We start from the raw sequence: 17577 nt of genomic DNA on the forward strand, positions 1-17577 counted from the left end.
GGCCACGGGTTTCTCACCGTTCTTTCTAGTCTATGGGGCCGAGGCCGTCCTACCCACGGACTTAGAATACGGTTCCCCGAGGACAAAGGCATACGACGACCGAAGCAACCAGGCCAGCTGAGAAGATTTGCTGGACTAGCTAGAAGAGGCTCGGGACGTAGCCTTACTACACTCGGCGCGGTATCAGCAGTCTCTGTGACGCTACCACGCCCGAAGGATTCGGCCCCGAGGCTTCCAAGTGGGAGATTTGGTGCTTCGGCTATGACAAGACGCCCGAGGGCGCCACAAGCTTACTCCTCCCTGGGAAGGGCCGTTCATCATCGCCAAAGTTCTGAAGCCCGGGACATACAAGCTGGCCAACGATCAAGGCAAGGTCTACATCAACGCTTGGAACATCGAACAACTACGTCGCTTTTACCCTTAAAGTGTTTCAAGTCATTCATGTATCTCGATCCCTTTACATGCATAAATAAAAAGTCTAACCGTCAAGGAGGATCGGCCTTGCCTCAGTAAAAACCGAACCTCCCTCGGGGGCTAGAAGGGGGGAACCCCCTCTCCATCAAAATTTTCCTCGGGAAAGTTTTCCACCAAAACAACTTTCGTGCCTTTCGACTACATCGATAACGGAATCCTAAAAACGAGCTAGAGAAACCTTGAACGGCAAGGCCGACCGAGCCGAGGGACTCCTACGCCTCCGGGATACGGATACCTCACTCATCACCTTCCGCAAAAAGTAACTCACGCTCGGATAAATGATTCTGCTACCGAACAAGTCCTAACGCTCGAAACAAGAGGAAAGAAAACACAACTTTATACTTTGACACTAAAAAAAAAGTTTAGGCCTCAGCGGCCGCAAGAAACATATGCATACTTAAAACAAACTGTTCCCCACAGGCTCAGGTGTCGGCAGGGGGAGGAGCAGCACCCTCGGCGTCGTTCCCGCCCGTGGCAGAATCTGGCCCGGCCTCGGACGACGATGCAGGCGGAAGGATCTCCACCTCGAAGAAGGAAGCCAACGCCGCGCCACCGACCGTATCGCATGCACATTTAATGCGGGGATCACCTGACATCTTATCCTGACACGTGTGCCTCAGTTAGCAAGGTCGAAATGACCGCAATCACTTCGCCCCCTTTACTGATCGTTCTGACAGGAAAACAACACTATTCACCCTGTTCCGACTACTGTGCCAACCATCAAGATAAAACTTGCGATAGTAAGTCACGACCTCCCCCGAGTTCAGCCTCGGGCGCAACAGGGAGCTCTGCCTCGCCCGACCCCAGACCGCGGCCTCAGCCTCGGCCTGGGGAGAAGGTCTCCGCCTCGCCCGACCCCAGGCCTCAGCCTCAGCCTCGGGAGGAGTCACAACCTCACCCGACCTCAGCCTCGGCCTCAGGAGAAGTCTCCGCCTCGCCCGACCTCAGCCTCGGCCTCAGGAGAAGTCTCCGCCTCACCCGACCTCGGCCTCGAACCGACTGCGCCAAAGGGGATACATCATTACCCTACCCCTAGCTAGCTGCCTCAGGCTACGAAGGAACAAGACCGGTGTCCCATCTAGATTACTCCCGCAACAGGTAATGATGGTTCCCTGCATGCGTCCATGACGTCGATTGTTCTCAACTCCCTACGAAGGCAAAGAAACGTCAGCAGGGCCCCGGGCCGCACCGTCAGCTACGCTTCCACAGGGCTCAAGCACTTCTCCGCCTGCCACGTTAGCACATAGCTACACCCCCATATGTACAGCTGGATCGTCTCCTTGTATCTATAAAAGGGGATGTCCAGGACCTTCCCAAAAGAGGAGGGCGGAGGCGAAGGAGACCAACTCAGACGGCTCACTCCAAGGCCAAACCCTTTCTCTCGCGACGCTTGTAACCCCTACTACGAGCACCCCGGTGCAAGATAATATAAGCCTCATCCTCCCTCTTGTGTTTCATCTTGCATCAACCCATCTGGGCAGGGACACGCAGCATCAAATTCACTGGTCGGTTGAGGGTCCTCGCGGGTCCAAAACGCCGACACTTATGTACCTGAGATAAATGATATCTAGACAAACTAGTTAGTCCACATGGTTTGTGTTGGACGTCAACCACCAAAATCGACTATAGGAAATGATTAGGTCCATTTCTCTTTCACATGGTTCTTTTGGTCATGTGAAGAGTAGGAACTACTAGCCATAGGAGCCTTCCCTTTCTCTTTGTTGAGACTGGAGGTCCTTTGGCTTGTTAAGTTCTTGGTTTCTTTTCGGAAACCAAGTCCATCCTTAATAGAGGGGTGTCTACCAACAGTGTAGGCATCCCTAACAAATTTTAGTTTCTCATAATTATCTTTGCAAGTCTTAAGTTGAGCATTAAGACTTGCAACATCATTGTTTAACTTAACAATGGTAGAGGCATGTTTATTACAAGCATCAATATTAACATCTTTACATCTGTTACAGATTATGACATGCTCTACACATGAGCTAGCCACATTTAGTTATTCTAGCTTAGTATTTAAATCAACATTTAAATTCTTTAGACTAGAAATAGAATCACAATAGGTAGATAATTCAGAAGACAACAATTCATTCTTCTTAATTTCTAGAGCAAGAGATTTTTGAACACTAATAAACTTATCATGTTCCTCATAGAGTATATTTTCTTGCTTTTCTAAAAGTCTATCTTTTTCATTAAGAGCATCAATTAATTCATTTATCTTATCTACCTTAGATCTATCTAATCCTTTAGAAAGATCACTATAATCTATCTCACCATCATCAGAAAATTCCTCATCACGAAAAGTGAAAGTTGCCTAGAGGGGGGTGAATAGGCAAGTTAAAACTTTTTCAACAAAAACTAGAAACAAACTAGGTAAAACCGTCCGGTGTCAAAACCGGTGCAACCGGTTTGAACGAGCTCAACTAAAGAATGAGATATAAAACTGAATTGATCTCGAAATTCACCGAGTTAACTTTGGAAATGAGATGTTTTAGGATCCATAGGGTTCAAAGTATTAGATCTGAGAAGGGCACTTCTCAAAGTCCACACACCAAAAAGATATAAGCAAATCTTCCACAGAATGGTGAGAGAATGAAGAACACAAACAAACACAATGAACAAGAACACAAGATTTATCCCGAGGTTCGGTCACACCACAAAAGGTGCCCTACTTCCTCATTGAGGTGCCCACAAAGAGCTAGGTCTCTTTCAACCCTAATCCTCCCTTTGCCTACCACAAAGGTCAAGCTCACACACTAATCTTTGCTCAAACGAGCGGGTAATACAAACTTTCTTGTGGTCTTCCACAAGATTTGGAGACTCACAAGAGACACCTAGTCGTCTAGGAGCTAGAAGCTCCAAGAGTAATGAATCCATAAAGAACTCGATGTAGTACCAAAGCTCGAATGAAGAAGAGCAAGAGAGATTTGGAGATGAAGCACAAAAACCGCAGCTCTCAAACTCACTCAAAGATTTCTCTCCAAAGATTTGAAATGGGAGAGGCAAGAGATGTGTGAGAGAGAGTGGGAGGTGTTCTTCAAGTTAGAAATGGAGTTTGGGTCGTGCTCTTTTGTGTGGGGAAAGAGGTAGGAGTGAGTATATATAGGTGGGGCTTCAAAACTAGCCGTTGGGCTGATTTTTCTGCCTGAGACCGGTTGAACCGCCCCTGACAGGTTAGGCAGACTGTATGCCAGTCTGACTGTCAGTCTAACTAGCAGACTGACCTGCAGGCTGACCAGGGTTGACCAGACCGGTTGAACCGCCCCCAGGGCGGTTGAACCGCCCCTAACACCTTTGGCGACCTATTTTCCAGTCTGACTGGCAGACTATTGGTCAGAGGTCAGAGGGTCAGAGACCACCTGAACTGCCCCTCAGGACCAGTTCAACCGGTCTTGACTAGAGAGTTTAGGAGAGAAAACCCTAGCTCAACTGTCGGAGGCAAGTTCAGCTGGTGTATGGTCAAAGAGGTTCACATCTGAAGTTGAGTTCAGCTGGAGTTGAGAAAGCTCAACTCAGCTGAAGTTCAGCTCAGCTAAAAAGCTCAGCTGCAGCTGAAGAAGCTCAACTCAGCTGAAGTTCAGCTCAGAAGAAGTTCAGCTGCTTTTCAACAAGAACACTCTAGGTTTCTCAAACCTAACCATGGTCAACCAGAGAACATTCAAGAGATTTGGTTTTCAAAAAATAGCTTTTGAATATAGAGGCTTGAGCTTTGGCAAACACCAACCTTCTTTTTGGATCCCCTTTATAGTACAACGATTCCTATACTCAAGTTTAATCTTTACTATTATTAAGACGGTAAGGGGTAGGCTGCCATTCCTGGTTCTGCCATTCCCATTCCTGGTATGTCATTTCAATTCCCATTCCTAGAAACCATTCCCTGATGCATGCTCTGTTCAGCCCCACATCCCGACTTCCATTCCCAACGCCCATTCCCAACGTGCAAACTCTGCACGACATTTCAATTCCCATCTTCCACTCCGCACGCTGGGCCCACGTGCCTCCATTCCCATTCCCATCGCTCATTCCCAACGTGCAAACTCTGCACGCCATTTCAATTCCCATCTTCCACTCTGCACGCTGGGCCCACGTGCCAACTCCACGTCCGCTCGCGCAAAAAAACAACACAAGTTGACACTAGGAAGAGCACATGAACATGATTGCTTCTTCTAAACTGGGAAGGTTATAAGCTGGTACCACAACGTTTGGCTGGCCGGTATGGTACATTATTTACGTCGCGGTGGCAACGACAGTAGCCCATATGGGCTGAGTTATTTGGTTACCGTATGAGGCCCATCTGTCAAATTGTATAAGGCCCATGCGCTACGGGAAATGAAAAACCCTACCGACTTCCTCCACTGGCGGCCTCCACCGCCCACTCTTCACCGTGCGGCACAACAGCGGCCTCATCCCCGCCGACGGCTTCCCCTTCGCTCGTCACCCGCCGGTGGCCTCCCCCTCGATGGACAACCTTCATCGCCTCACTAGTCGTGCGGCCTCCATCGCCCACCCGCCGCTCTACGGGCCGTGTGACCACATCTACAGTCGGAGCAACCGTTGTCCCCACAACCTCTTCCCCCGGTCAGCGGACTCCCCCCTTCCATCGCTCCCCTTGCCCCCAAATTGAATCGTGCTGCCTCCATTCTCCCATCTCCTCTCCCCGCCACTCCTCCCCCATGGACGCCGGACCCGACACTGCCGTGCCTCGCATCAAGGTGGCCACGACCCTCCCCCTATGCATCCACCACGGCGGCACCTTCAAGATCTTGGCGGTGGTGCGGGCGAGCTTGGCGGTGGTCCAGTTGCTGGCCACCGTTGCCGCGAGGGACCTTGACCATGGCGTCACCGTGGGGGCGATTGATCCAAGAGACGATGCTGGAGACCGTGGCGCTTACCACCACCACCAGCAGGCCAGGCAGAAGCTGCTCAAGAGCCTCACCTTCGTTTTCTCACTCTGCGGGCTTGACAACGATGAACCCTACTGGGAGGAGAAGGAGGACACCGTCGAGCTCGTCCAGCTCGACGCCAACCGTGCCAAGAACGTCCTCGTCCTCATGAGCGACACCGGCGACAGACATCGTGCCTCCACCAAGGCCATCAAGGATCGATTGCCGCCACCACACCGCCACCGGAGCAGCAGCCTCAAGGAGGGCAGATCAAGCACTAGATCCTGCCTGAGGAACACTGGGCCTTCATCTACTCCATGGTCCAGAAGGTCTTCCGCAGCTTCGCCCTCGTCATTCAGCAACTCGGGCTCAAACTCCGCAATGCCGCCAGTACGAACTCGCTTCGCCTCCTCCCATTTTTCCTCTGTCCAACACGAATTCGCTGGCGTCGTCAATTGTGCCACTGCAAGTATTGTTCTGTTCCTCGACAAGGGCCCTATTGATTCCAGTGAGCTTTTACCATCAGTGCGAATGCTTTCTCTGAAATATGAATTGGAAGTTGAACTAATCTGAACATTGCAAGATATGCATTATAACTATTCATTATCCTATCCTAGAGTATTGCATTTATTTTCTAGAGGTCCAAGCTTTTCATGCAGTGGGCCTTTAATAGACAGCCATAAATACAACTAGGAATTTTCACTTTTTTAAGTGATGGTTTTAATTAATCAAAACATTTGTTATGATAGTTCTTCATACAGAGATGTAACGCCCCGAATTTTGCAGTTGAATTTTTTCTTTTCTTTACTCGCCAAAATTCGGGCGTTACCTTTCCCTTTTCTTTTTCCCTCGCTAAACCTTGACCTTTTTCAAAGTTTAGCGGGATTCGGTTTGGATCTCCCGTGTAGGAAAAACCCTAAATACCTTATGTTGTTTGATGCACCATGCCGAACCTTGCATTTCTTTTGATTGCTTTGAAAGTGCAAATGCATGCATGTAGAAAGATCGGATTTCGAAAATGAGGAGGAGATCTTTTCTTTCTTTTTCTCTCTCTTTCTCTCTCCTCTTTTTCTCTCTCTCCCGCGCCGTGGGCCGACCCCGGCCGGCCCAGGCCCCTGCGCGCCCCCCCCCTTGGGCCCAATAGGCCCAGCCGCCCCCCCCTCTCTTTCCCTTATCCCCTAACCCTCTCCCTCTCCCCCCTCATTTTCTCCCTCCCCACCTAGGCCGCCGCCCCTACCCCCTACCCGCCCCCTGCCCTAGGTCGCCGCGCCGCCCCCTGCCGCCGGCCGCCCCTCGCCGTCGATCCCCGACGCCGGTGAGCCCCCCCCCCTCCTCCCTCTCCTCCCTTCCCCTCTCCTCCCTCCCCTTCCTCTCGCCGCTCGGCCCCATGGCCGGTTCGGCCGCCCGCCCCACCCCGCCCGCTCGGCCCCTTGGCTGCGCCCCCGGCCCCCCCCGCGCGCGCCCCCATGGCCGGCTCGGCCGGCTCGGCCGGCTCGGCCGCTCGGCCGCCCCGCCCCCCCCTGCTCGGCCGCTCGGCCGCCCCCTGCGCGCCCCGCCTAGGGCCGGTTCAACCGCCCTAGGGCCGGTTCAACCGCCCCCCCCCCTCTGTTTTTTTTTTATTTTATTTTTTATTTTATTTTATTTACTTTCTGTGATTATAATTACTGTATTTTAAGTAGGCTAATCACTGTTCATGATATGGGAAAATAGGAAGTTTAATTTAAAATTCCGTTATGCTATTGATTCACGTAGTTAATTGTTTACCCTGTGCAATGTTGATCAACTAAAAGTGATTAGGTTTCCATTAGTATATATAAATATATATAACAGAATTATTTTGTTAAAAACCAATTGTGTCATTAGTGCATAAGATTTAACCCCCTGCGAGACCTTTCCCGTTTCTTTCTAACCATAACAAATGCGATATCGAATGTCATACTTGATGCATATTCGCTTTATTTGTTATCTTGTATGGTGTACTGTTCTTTTGTATTAAATATGTGGATGGATGTATGTATGTTTGCGCTCGCATAGAGAACGATTCGGTCGAAGAGCCCGAGGAATTCGCAGGAGAAGCCCCTGAGCAGCAGTCGGTTGGTGGAGGCAAGTGTCCTTTGACCTATCTCTGTCCTATTCATTCTTTAATTCACCTCCCGCATTACACATTTATACCTAAGGATTGACTAGCTTTTGTTATCCATGTCCTTGTTTACCTATTTGGGTCGGATTATTACTACTTAGTCTGATGCTATTGCTCAACTCTAATCAATGAACATGATGTGATTATCTATGATACGCTGTTTTCCCGTTCTTCTTTATGATTATACTTGTGGTTTTCAAGGGGACTCGAGCGGTTTCTCGAGTGCCTCTCCGTAAGGACCTGTTCTATGGATGACCGCCCGGGAAAACAGTGCAACCATGAGGGTGGAATGGGGTGCCCTTAGCTGAATAATTAGAGGATCCGGGATGTAGTTCACTTAGCCGTCGTGCCGTCAATGGGGCTCGGTGTATGCGGCTCGCTCTGCCAAGTTTGGGTTCGCCCCTTGGGGAGGAGTGCGGTGCATTTAGGAAACCTAACGGGTGGCTACAGCCCCGGGGAATCTTTGTAAAGGCTACGTAGTGAAACCCTGCCTATTCACCTTGGTAGTGTTTAAGGGTTTGATCGGCCCGAGGCAAGAGGGAATCACGGCTTGTGGGTAAAGTGCACAACCTCTGCAGAGTGTTATGAAACTGATATATCAGCCGTGCTCACGGTTATGAGCGGCCAAGGGAGCTCCAGTGATTAGTGATACTTGATCAGAGATATTTTGGTACAGGTGGCAATGAGATTGATGGTTCTGGTTATGATTATGGTATTGGTAAGTGGTATTCTTTCCGTTTGGAAAGGATACATTGGGTTAATAACTTGGGTTAATGTTAAAACCTGGCTTTCTACTAGTAAGTAATAACCTGACCAACTAAAAGCAATTGCTTGACTTATCCCCACATAAAGCTAGTCCACTACAGCCAAACAGGATACTTGCTGAGTATGTTGATGTGTACTCACCCTTGCTCTACACACCAAACCCCCCCCCAGGTTGTCAGCATTGCAACCACTGCTCAGGCGAAGATGAAGTTGTGGAAGGAGACTTCCAGGAGTTCCAAGACTACGACGAGTTCTAGGTGTGGGTTAGCGGCAACCCCCAGTCGGCTGCCTGTGAAGGCCGTGCTATCTACGTTTCGTTTTCGCACTTTGATTTATTGTAAGAACTATATGGACGTCTCAGACGTATGATGTAATCGACTATTATCCCTTTTTAATACTATTTCGAGCACTGAGTGATGATGTCCATATTATGTAACTGCTGTGTACGTGAATAACTGATCCTGGCACGTACATGGTTCGCATTCGGTTTGCCTTCTAAAACCGGGTGTGACATAAGTGGTATCAAAGCCGTGCTGACTGTAGGACCGCTAACCTAGAGTAGAATGGTCGTTCTAAGGACTATAGACCTCTGTCTCTGCCTTGACTTTGATATCCCTTCAAAAGTTGGTCCTACTGACCAAACCTATGTTCTACTACATATTATACCTTGCTGAAAATTATGTTTTATTCTGATCCTTCATTTATTTATGATTCATTACTTGCTGGTCATATTAATTCTATTCTTACCCTTTTGCTTGCGATGTCTTTTGTAGATGGCTCGACTTAGACACACTGCACGAAAGTCAGTCATCCCCTTCTTACCCTCCCGCCTTGCTGAGCGTCCGCTTCGCCGTCCCGTGGCCGGACAGTCCAGCCACTTGGAGAGACTACACCACCGCCTGCGTGAGGAGCAGGAACGTCGACGACAGGAGCAGCAGAGCTCTTCCTTCTCGCTCCACCAGGAGATAGAGTCTGTGAGGAGCTGCTCCCCTGTGCTTCCTCTGGAGCCGCCCCCTGCACCACCCCTGGGCGCCCCAGCTTCTGGAGTAGCTGCTGGAGGAGACCCAGACGACGGAGATGGCGACGACAGCTCGAGCCACGACACCGACTTCTCTGCTAACCCTGAGCCGGAAGGATGGGTTGCTCGACCCATCACTCGCGACGCTGCTCGCGGGTGTCACTTCCACGATGCGCTCGACACCCTGCTACGTCGGGCATTTGACCGGCATACTTGGTCCGTCGAGTATCGCTGTGTGGTCTACCAGCATAGTCGCGGGGTCTACCCGGACCGCTGGGAGGCGACTTGCTTGGTGCGCTGCCCGGAGGACAATCTCCAGGGTGCGGAGGCCTGTTCAGAGCACTATTCTATCTCTGAGCGGGACTCAGCTGAGGCAGCCATGCAAGATGCTGCACGGCGTGCGCTTTCGCACTACTGCTCGGTTTTCGGTGGGGCAGCTGACGGTCTTGACCTGAAGTATTACCCCCGCCGTTCATCTGGCAGCACAGGAGGCGTGATTGTCTCACCTGTCGGTGAGGGCAATCCTAGGTTGAGCAGCACAGTCAACCTAGCCGCCGTGCTAAACACGGAGCTGGACCATGCATTAGACGAGCTGAGTAGGGCTCGTGCTGAGATCGCCCAGCTGCGGGCTGAGCGCGCGGAACGTCGTTATCTGGATGGTGGTTCCCCCGCTCCCGTTGGGACTCAGCACCCGTACCGCTCACCTCAGCGTGGACACCAGTCTTATGGCAATCCCGCCTGCAAGACCAAGATCAACCTAGAACCATAGATCGTTAGAGTTGGATCTTGTAATTAATACGAAATATATATACATAGAAGCTTCAGTCTTAGCGTTAGACTCGGTCTTAGTTAGTTTTAGTTAGACAGGGTAGTTTGCTATACCCTGTGCATTTATGTTTGTCATGGTGAACTATGTTTGGTTTGGATCTTTGTAATGATTGTCACCAGAGTGTGGGTATCCCCTGCATTTTGGTTTACATACTATGTCAATAAAGTTAGTTATATAGTTGGGAAAACCTTTATTCTACTTTCCTCTTTATCTGAGAAGCTGTGTGGTCTGTGTTGGAGATCAGTGAAGATGCTCATCTGTTCAATGCTGTTGAGGAATTCTATTCTCTTTTCTTATGCTGCAAGATTTGCCAGATCAGTTCTGATGTGTGGTTGCGTTCTGCAGATGTCAGAGAACAGGCGCAGAGGAGGAAGGCGTGCTCAGCAGGAGCAAGCCGGTCAGCAAGATGAGGCGCCCCAGCAGCAGCAGCTGCCGCCCCCGCCCCCGATGTCGATTGAGCAGATGTTTCTGATGCAGACTCAGGCAGTTCAAGCCATCGGTCAGACTTTGGCCGCCATTCAGCAGCAGCAGCAGCAGCAGCAGCAGGCTCCACCCCAGCCTCAGATGCCTCAGATGCCTAGAGATAAGCGTGCTGAATTCATGAGAGGTCATCCACCAACGTTTGCTCACTCTTCTGACCCCATGGATGCTGAAGATTGGCTGCGCACTGTGGAGCGGGAGTTGCATACCGCTCAGTGTGATGACAGGGAGAAAGTTCTGTATGGTCCCCGTCTGTTGAGAGGAGCAGCCCAGTCATGGTGGGAGTCTTACCTCGCCACCCATGCCAACCCCGACACCATCACCTGGGAAGAATTCAGAGGTAGCTTTCGTCAGTACCATGTGCCTGCAGGTCTGATGACAGTGAAGAAGGAGGAGTTCCTGGCCCTTAAGCAAGGGTCATCGTCTGTCAGCGAGTATCGAGACAGGTTTCTGCAATTGTCTCGCTACGCTCCCGAAGATGTCAACACCGATGCCAAGCGACAGTACCGTTTTCTGAGAGGCTTGGTTGACCCTCTGCAGTATCAGCTGATGAATCACACCTTCCCGACATTCCAGCACCTGATTGACAGAGCAATCATGACAGAAAGGAAGCGTAAGGAGATGGAAGATCGTAAGCGCAAGATCAGTGGACCCCAGCCTGGAAGCAGCAGCCGTCCCTGTTTCTCAGGCAATCAACCTCAGCAGTTCAGGCAGAACCAGCGTCCACCTCAGCAGCATCAGCAGCGTCAGCAGTATCAGCAGTTCCAAAGGCAGTATCCTCAGCATCAGTACCAGAACCGTCAGAGCAATCAGTCAGGAGGTCAGTTTCAGAAGCAGAATCAGCAAGCACCTCGTCTTCCTGCCCCAGCAAATCAGCAGAACAGTCAAGCAGCACCAGCTCAGGTTGGAAACAGGGCATGTTTCCACTGTGGAGAGCAAGGCCACTGGGTGATGCAATGTCCGAAGAAGGCAGCCCAGCAGCAGTCAGGCCCCAATGCCCCAGCAAAGCAGAATGTGTCTCAGCCTGGAGCAGGCAATCGCCCCCAGCCGCGTTATAATCATGGAAGACTGAACCACTTGGAAGCTGAAGCAGTTCAGGAGACCCCCGGCATGACAGTAGGTATGTTCCCAGTCGATTCCCATATTGCAGAAGTGTTATTTGATACTGGAGCAACACATTCTTTCATTACTGCATCATGGGTAGAAGCACATAATCTTTCAATTACTACCATGTCAACCCCTATTCAAATTGACTCAGCTGGTGGTAGAATTCGAGCTGATAGCATTTGTTTAAATATAAGTGTGGAAATAAGGGGGATAGCGTTTCCCGCCAACCTTATAGTAATGGGTACTCAGGGAATAGATGTCATCCTAGGGATGAATTGGTTAGATAAGTATCAGGCAGTTATCAGTTGTGATAAAAGGACAATCAAGTTGGTGTCCCCACTAGGAGAGGAAGTGGTGACCGAGTTAGTCCCGCCTGAGCCAAAGAAAGGAAGTTGTTATCAGATGGCCGTTGATAGCAGTGAAGCAGACCCAATTGAGAGTATCAAGGTTGTTTCCGAATTCCCAGATGTGTTTCCAAAGGACTTACCGGGTATGCCACCAGAGCAGAAAGTTGAATTTGCTATAGAGCTTCTTCCTGGAACCGCCCCCATCTCTAAGAGAGCTTACAGAATATCTGGACCAGAGTTGGTTGAGCTTAAGAAGCAGATTGATGAGCTGTCAGAGAAAGGTTACATCCGGCCAAGCACTTCGCCTTGGGCCGCCCCTGTCTTGTTTGTGGAGAAGAAAGATGGCACCAAGAGGATGTGTATTGATTATCGAGCTTTGAATGAGGTCACGATCAAGAACAAGTATCCTTTGCCCAGAATAGAAGATCTGTTCGACCAGTTGAGAGGAGCCAGTGTGTTCTCCAAGATCGATCTGAGGTCAGGTTATCATCAGCTCAGGATCCGACCTTCGGACATTCCGAAGACGGCATTCATTACCAAGTATGGTTTATATGAGTTCACAGTGATGTCTTTTGGTTTGACCAATGCACCAGCGTTCTTTATGAACTTGATGAACAGTGTATTCATGGATTATCTTGATAAGTTCGTGGTGGTATTCATTGATGACATTCTGGTTTATTCTCAAAGTGAAGAAGAGCATGCAGATCATTTGAGGATGGTGTTGCAGAGATTGCGAGAGCACCAGTTGTATGCAAAGTTGAGCAAGTGTGAGTTCTGGATCAGTGAAGTCCTGTTCTTGGGTCACATAATCAACAAAGAAGGATTGGCTGTGGATCCGAAGAAAGTGGCAGACATTCTAAACTGGAAAGCGCCAACAGATGCTAGAGGAATCAAGAGTTTCATTGGAATGGCCGGATATTATCGGCGATTCATTGAAGGGTTTTCGAAGATTGCGAAACCAATGACAGCGTTGCTAGGCAACAAGGTTGAATTCAAGTGGACCCAGAAATGCCAAGAGGCCTTTGAAGCGCTGAAAGAGAAGTTGACAACAGCGCCTGTCCTAGTCTTGCCTGATGTGCACAAGCCCTTCTCGGTGTATTGTGATGCTTGTTACACAGGTTTGGGATGCGTGTTGATGCAAGAGGGAAGAGTTGTGGCTTACTCGTCCCGACAGCTGAAGGTTCATGAGAAGAACTACCCAATCCATGATCTAGAGTTGGCAGCAGTGGTTCACGCACTGAAGACATGGAGGCACTATCTGTATGGACAGAAATGCGATGTTTACACAGACCACAAGAGTCTGAAGTACATATTCACTCAGTCGGAGTTGAACATGAGGCAACGAAGATGGTTAGAGTTGATCAAAGATTATGAGTTGGAGATCCATTACCATCCAGGAAAAGCGAACGTAGTGGCAGATGCTTTGAGCAGAAAGAGTCAAGTCAATCTGATGGTCGCTCGTCCGATGCCTTATGAGTTGGCCAAAGAGTTTGACAGGTTGAGTCTCGGGTTTCTGAACAATTCGCGAGGAGTCACAGTTGAATTGGAACCTACCTTGGAGCGCGAAATCAAAGAAGCGCAGAAAAATGATGAGAAGATCAGTGAGATTCGGCGATTGATTCTAGATGGCAGAGGCAAAGACTTTCGAGAAGATGCAGAAGGTGTGGTATGGTTCAAAGACCGCTTGTGTGTTCCCAATGTCCAGTCTATTCGGGAGTTGATTCTTAAGGAAGCTCATGAGACAGCTTATTCGATTCACCCTGGCAGTGAGAAGATGTATCAGGATCTGAAGAAGAAATTCTGGTGGTACGGAATGAAAAGAGAAATCGCAGAGCATGTGGCTATGTGCGATAGTTGTCGAAGAATTAAGGCAGAACACCAGAGACCAGCTGGATTGTTGCAACCGTTGCGGATCCCTCAGTGGAAATGGGATGAAATTGGTATGGATTTCATAGTCGGATTGCCTCGCACTCGAGCCGGCTACGATTCCATTTGGGTAGTAGTGGACCGCTTGACCAAGTCAGCCCACTTCATACCTGTCAAGACCAACTACAACAGTGCAGTATTGGCAGAATTGTATATGTCTCGGATCGTTTGTCTTCATGGTGTGCCAAAGAAGATAGTGTCAGACAGAGGAACGCAGTTCACCTCTCATTTCTGGCAGCAGTTGCATGAAGCCTTGGGCACGCATCTGAATTTCAGTTCAGCTTATCACCCGCAGACAGATGGTCAGACTGAAAGAACCAATCAAATTCTTGAAGATATGTTGAGAGCCTGTGCGTTGCAAGATCAGTCCGGATGGGACAAGCGATTGCCTTATGCAGAGTTTTCCTATAACAACAGTTACCAGGCCAGTTTGAAGATGTCACCGTTTCAAGCGCTTTATGGAAGGAGTTGTAGAACTCCGTTGCAATGGGATCAGCCTGGAGAAAAGCAAGTGTTTGGGCCAGACATTTTGCTTGAAGCCGAAGAGAACATCAAGATGGTCCGAGAGAATCTGAAGATAGCGCAATCGAGGCAGCGAAGCTATGCAGACACAAGAAGAAGAGAGCTGAGTTTCGAAGTCGGAGACTTTGTCTATCTGAAAGTGTCACCGATCAGAGGAGTCAGAAGATTCGGAGTCAAAGGCAAGCTGGCACCCCGCTACATTGGTCCGTATCAGATTCTTGCAAGACGTGGAGAAGTGGTCTATCAGCTCAGTTTGCCAGAGAATTTGTCTGCTGTGCATGATGTCTTTCATGTGTCTCAGTTGAAGAAGTGCTTGCGTGTGCCAGAAGAGCAGCTGCCAGTGGAAGGTCTTGAGGTCCAGGAGGACTTGACCTACGTTGAGAAGCCAGCTCAGATCCTTGAGGTTGCAGATAGAGTCACCCGAAGGAAGACCGTCAGAATGTGCAAAGTCAGATGGAGTCACCACTCTGAGGAAGAAGCAACCTGGGAGCGTGAAGATGATCTGATGGCCAAGTACCCGGAGCTCTTTGCTAGCCAGCCCTGAATCTCGAGGGCGAGATTCTTTTAAGGGGGGATAGGTTTGTAACGCCCCGAATTTTGCAGTTGAATTTTTTCTTTTCTTTACTCGCCAAAATTCGGGCGTTACCTTTCCCTTTTCTTTTTCCCTCGCTAAACCTTGACCTTTTTCAAAGTTTAGCGGGATTCGGTTTGGATCTCCCGTGTAGGAAAAACCCTAAATACCTTATGTTGTTTGATGCACCATGCCGAACCTTGCATTTCTTTTGATTGCTTTGAAAGTGCAAATGCATGCATGTAGAAAGATCGGATTTCGAAAATGAGGAGGAGATCTTTTCTTTCTTTTTCTCTCTCTTTCTCTCTCCTCTTTTTCTCTCTCTCCCGCGCCGTGGGCCGACCCCGGCCGGCCCAGGCCCCTGCGCGCCCCCCCCCTTGGGCCCAATAGGCCCAGCCGCCCCCCCCTCTCTTTCCCTTATCCCCTAACCCTCTCCCTCTCCCCCCTCATTTTCTCCCTCCCCACCTAGGCCGCCGCCCCTACCCCCTACCCGCCCCCTGCCCTAGGTCGCCGCGCCGCCCCCTGCCGCCGGCCGCCCCTCGCCGTCGATCCCCGACGCCGGTGAGCCCCCCCCCCCCCTCCTCCCTCTCCTCCCTTCCCCTCTCCTCCCTCCCCTTCCTCTCGCCGCTCGGCCCCATGGCCGGTTCGGCCGCCCGCCCCACCCCGCCCGCTCGGCCCCTTGGCTGCGCCCCCGGCCCCCCCCCGCGCGCGCCCCCATGGCCGGCTCGGCCGGCTCGGCCGGCTCGGCCGCTCGGCCGCCCCGCCCCCCCCTGCTCGGCCGCTCGGCCGCCCCCTGCGCGCCCCGCCTAGGGCCGGTTCAACCGCCCTAGGGCCGGTTCAACCGCCCCCCCCCCCCCCTCTGTTTTTTTTTATTTTATTTTTTATTTTATTTTATTTACTTTCTGTGATTATAATTACTGTATTTTAAGTAGGCTAATCACTGTTCATGATATGGGAAAATAGGAAGTTTAATTTAAAATTCCGTTATGCTATTGATTCACGTAGTTAATTGTTTACCCTGTGCAATGTTGATCAACTAAAAGTGATTAGGTTTCCATTAGTATATATAAATATATATAACAGAATTATTTTGTTAAAAACCAATTGTGTCATTAGTGCATAAGATTTAACCCCCTGCGAGACCTTTCCCGTTTCTTTCTAACCATAACAAATGCGATATCGAATGTCATACTTGATGCATATTCGCTTTATTTGTTATCTTGTATGGTGTACTGTTCTTTTGTATTAAATATGTGGATGGATGTATGTATGTTTGCGCTCGCATAGAGAACGATTTGGTCGAAGAGCCCGAGGAATTCGCAGGAGAAGCCCCTGAGCAGCAGTCGGTTGGTGGAGGCAAGTGTCCTTTGACCTATCTCTGTCCTATTCATTCTTTAATTCACCTCCCGCATTACACATTTATACCTAAGGATTGACTAGCTTTTGTTATCCATGTCCTTGTTTACCTATTTGGGTCGGATTATTACTACTTAGTCTGATGCTATTGCTCAACTCTAATCAATGAACATGATGTGATTATCTATGATACGCTGTTTTCCCGTTCTTCTTTATGATTATACTTGTGGTTTTCAAGGGGACTCGAGCGGTTTCTCGAGTGCCTCTCCGTAAGGACCTGTTCTATGGATGACCGCCCGGGAAAACAGTGCAACCATGAGGGTGGAATGGGGTGCCCTTAGCTGAATAATTAGAGGATCCGGGATGTAGTTCACTTAGCCGTCGTGCCGTCAATGGGGCTCGGTGTATGCGGCTCGCTCTGCCAAGTTTGGGTTCGCCCCTTGGGGAGGAGTGCGGTGCATTTAGGAAACCTAACGGGTGGCTACAACCCCGGGGAATCTTTGTAAAGGCTACGTAGTGAAACCCTGCCTATTCACCTTGGTAGTGTTTAAGGGTTTGATCGGCCCGAGGCAAGAGGGAATCACGGCTTGTGGGTAAAGTGCACAACCTCTGCAGAGTGTTATGAAACTGATATATCAGCCGTGCTCACGGTTATGAGCGGCCAAGGGAGCTCCAGTGATTAGTGATACTTGATCAGAGATATTTTGGTACAGGTGGCAATGAGATTGATGGTTCTGGTTATGATTATGGTATTGGTAAGTGGTATTCTTTCCGTTTGGAAAGGATACATTGGGTTAATAACTTGGGTTAATGTTAAAACCTGGCTTTCTACTAGTAAGTAATAACCTGACCAACTAAAAGCAATTGCTTGACTTATCCCCACATAAAGCTAGTCCACTACAGCCAAACAGGATACTTGCTGAGTATGTTGATGTGTACTCACCCTTGCTCTACACACCAAACCCCCCCCCAGGTTGTCAGCATTGCAACCACTGCTCAGGCGAAGATGAAGTTGTGGAAGGAGACTTCCAGGAGTTCCAAGACTACGACGAGTTCTAGGTGTGGGTTAGCGGCAACCCCCAGTCGGCTGCCTGTGAAGGCCGTGCTATCTACGTTTCGTTTTCGCACTTTGATTTATTGTAAGAACTATATGGACGTC

The sequence above is a fragment of the Zea mays genome, chromosome 6, assembly GCF_902167145.1.
Source record: "Zea mays cultivar B73 chromosome 6, Zm-B73-REFERENCE-NAM-5.0, whole genome shotgun sequence".
Classification (NCBI taxonomy): domain Eukaryota; kingdom Viridiplantae; phylum Streptophyta; class Magnoliopsida; order Poales; family Poaceae; genus Zea; species Zea mays.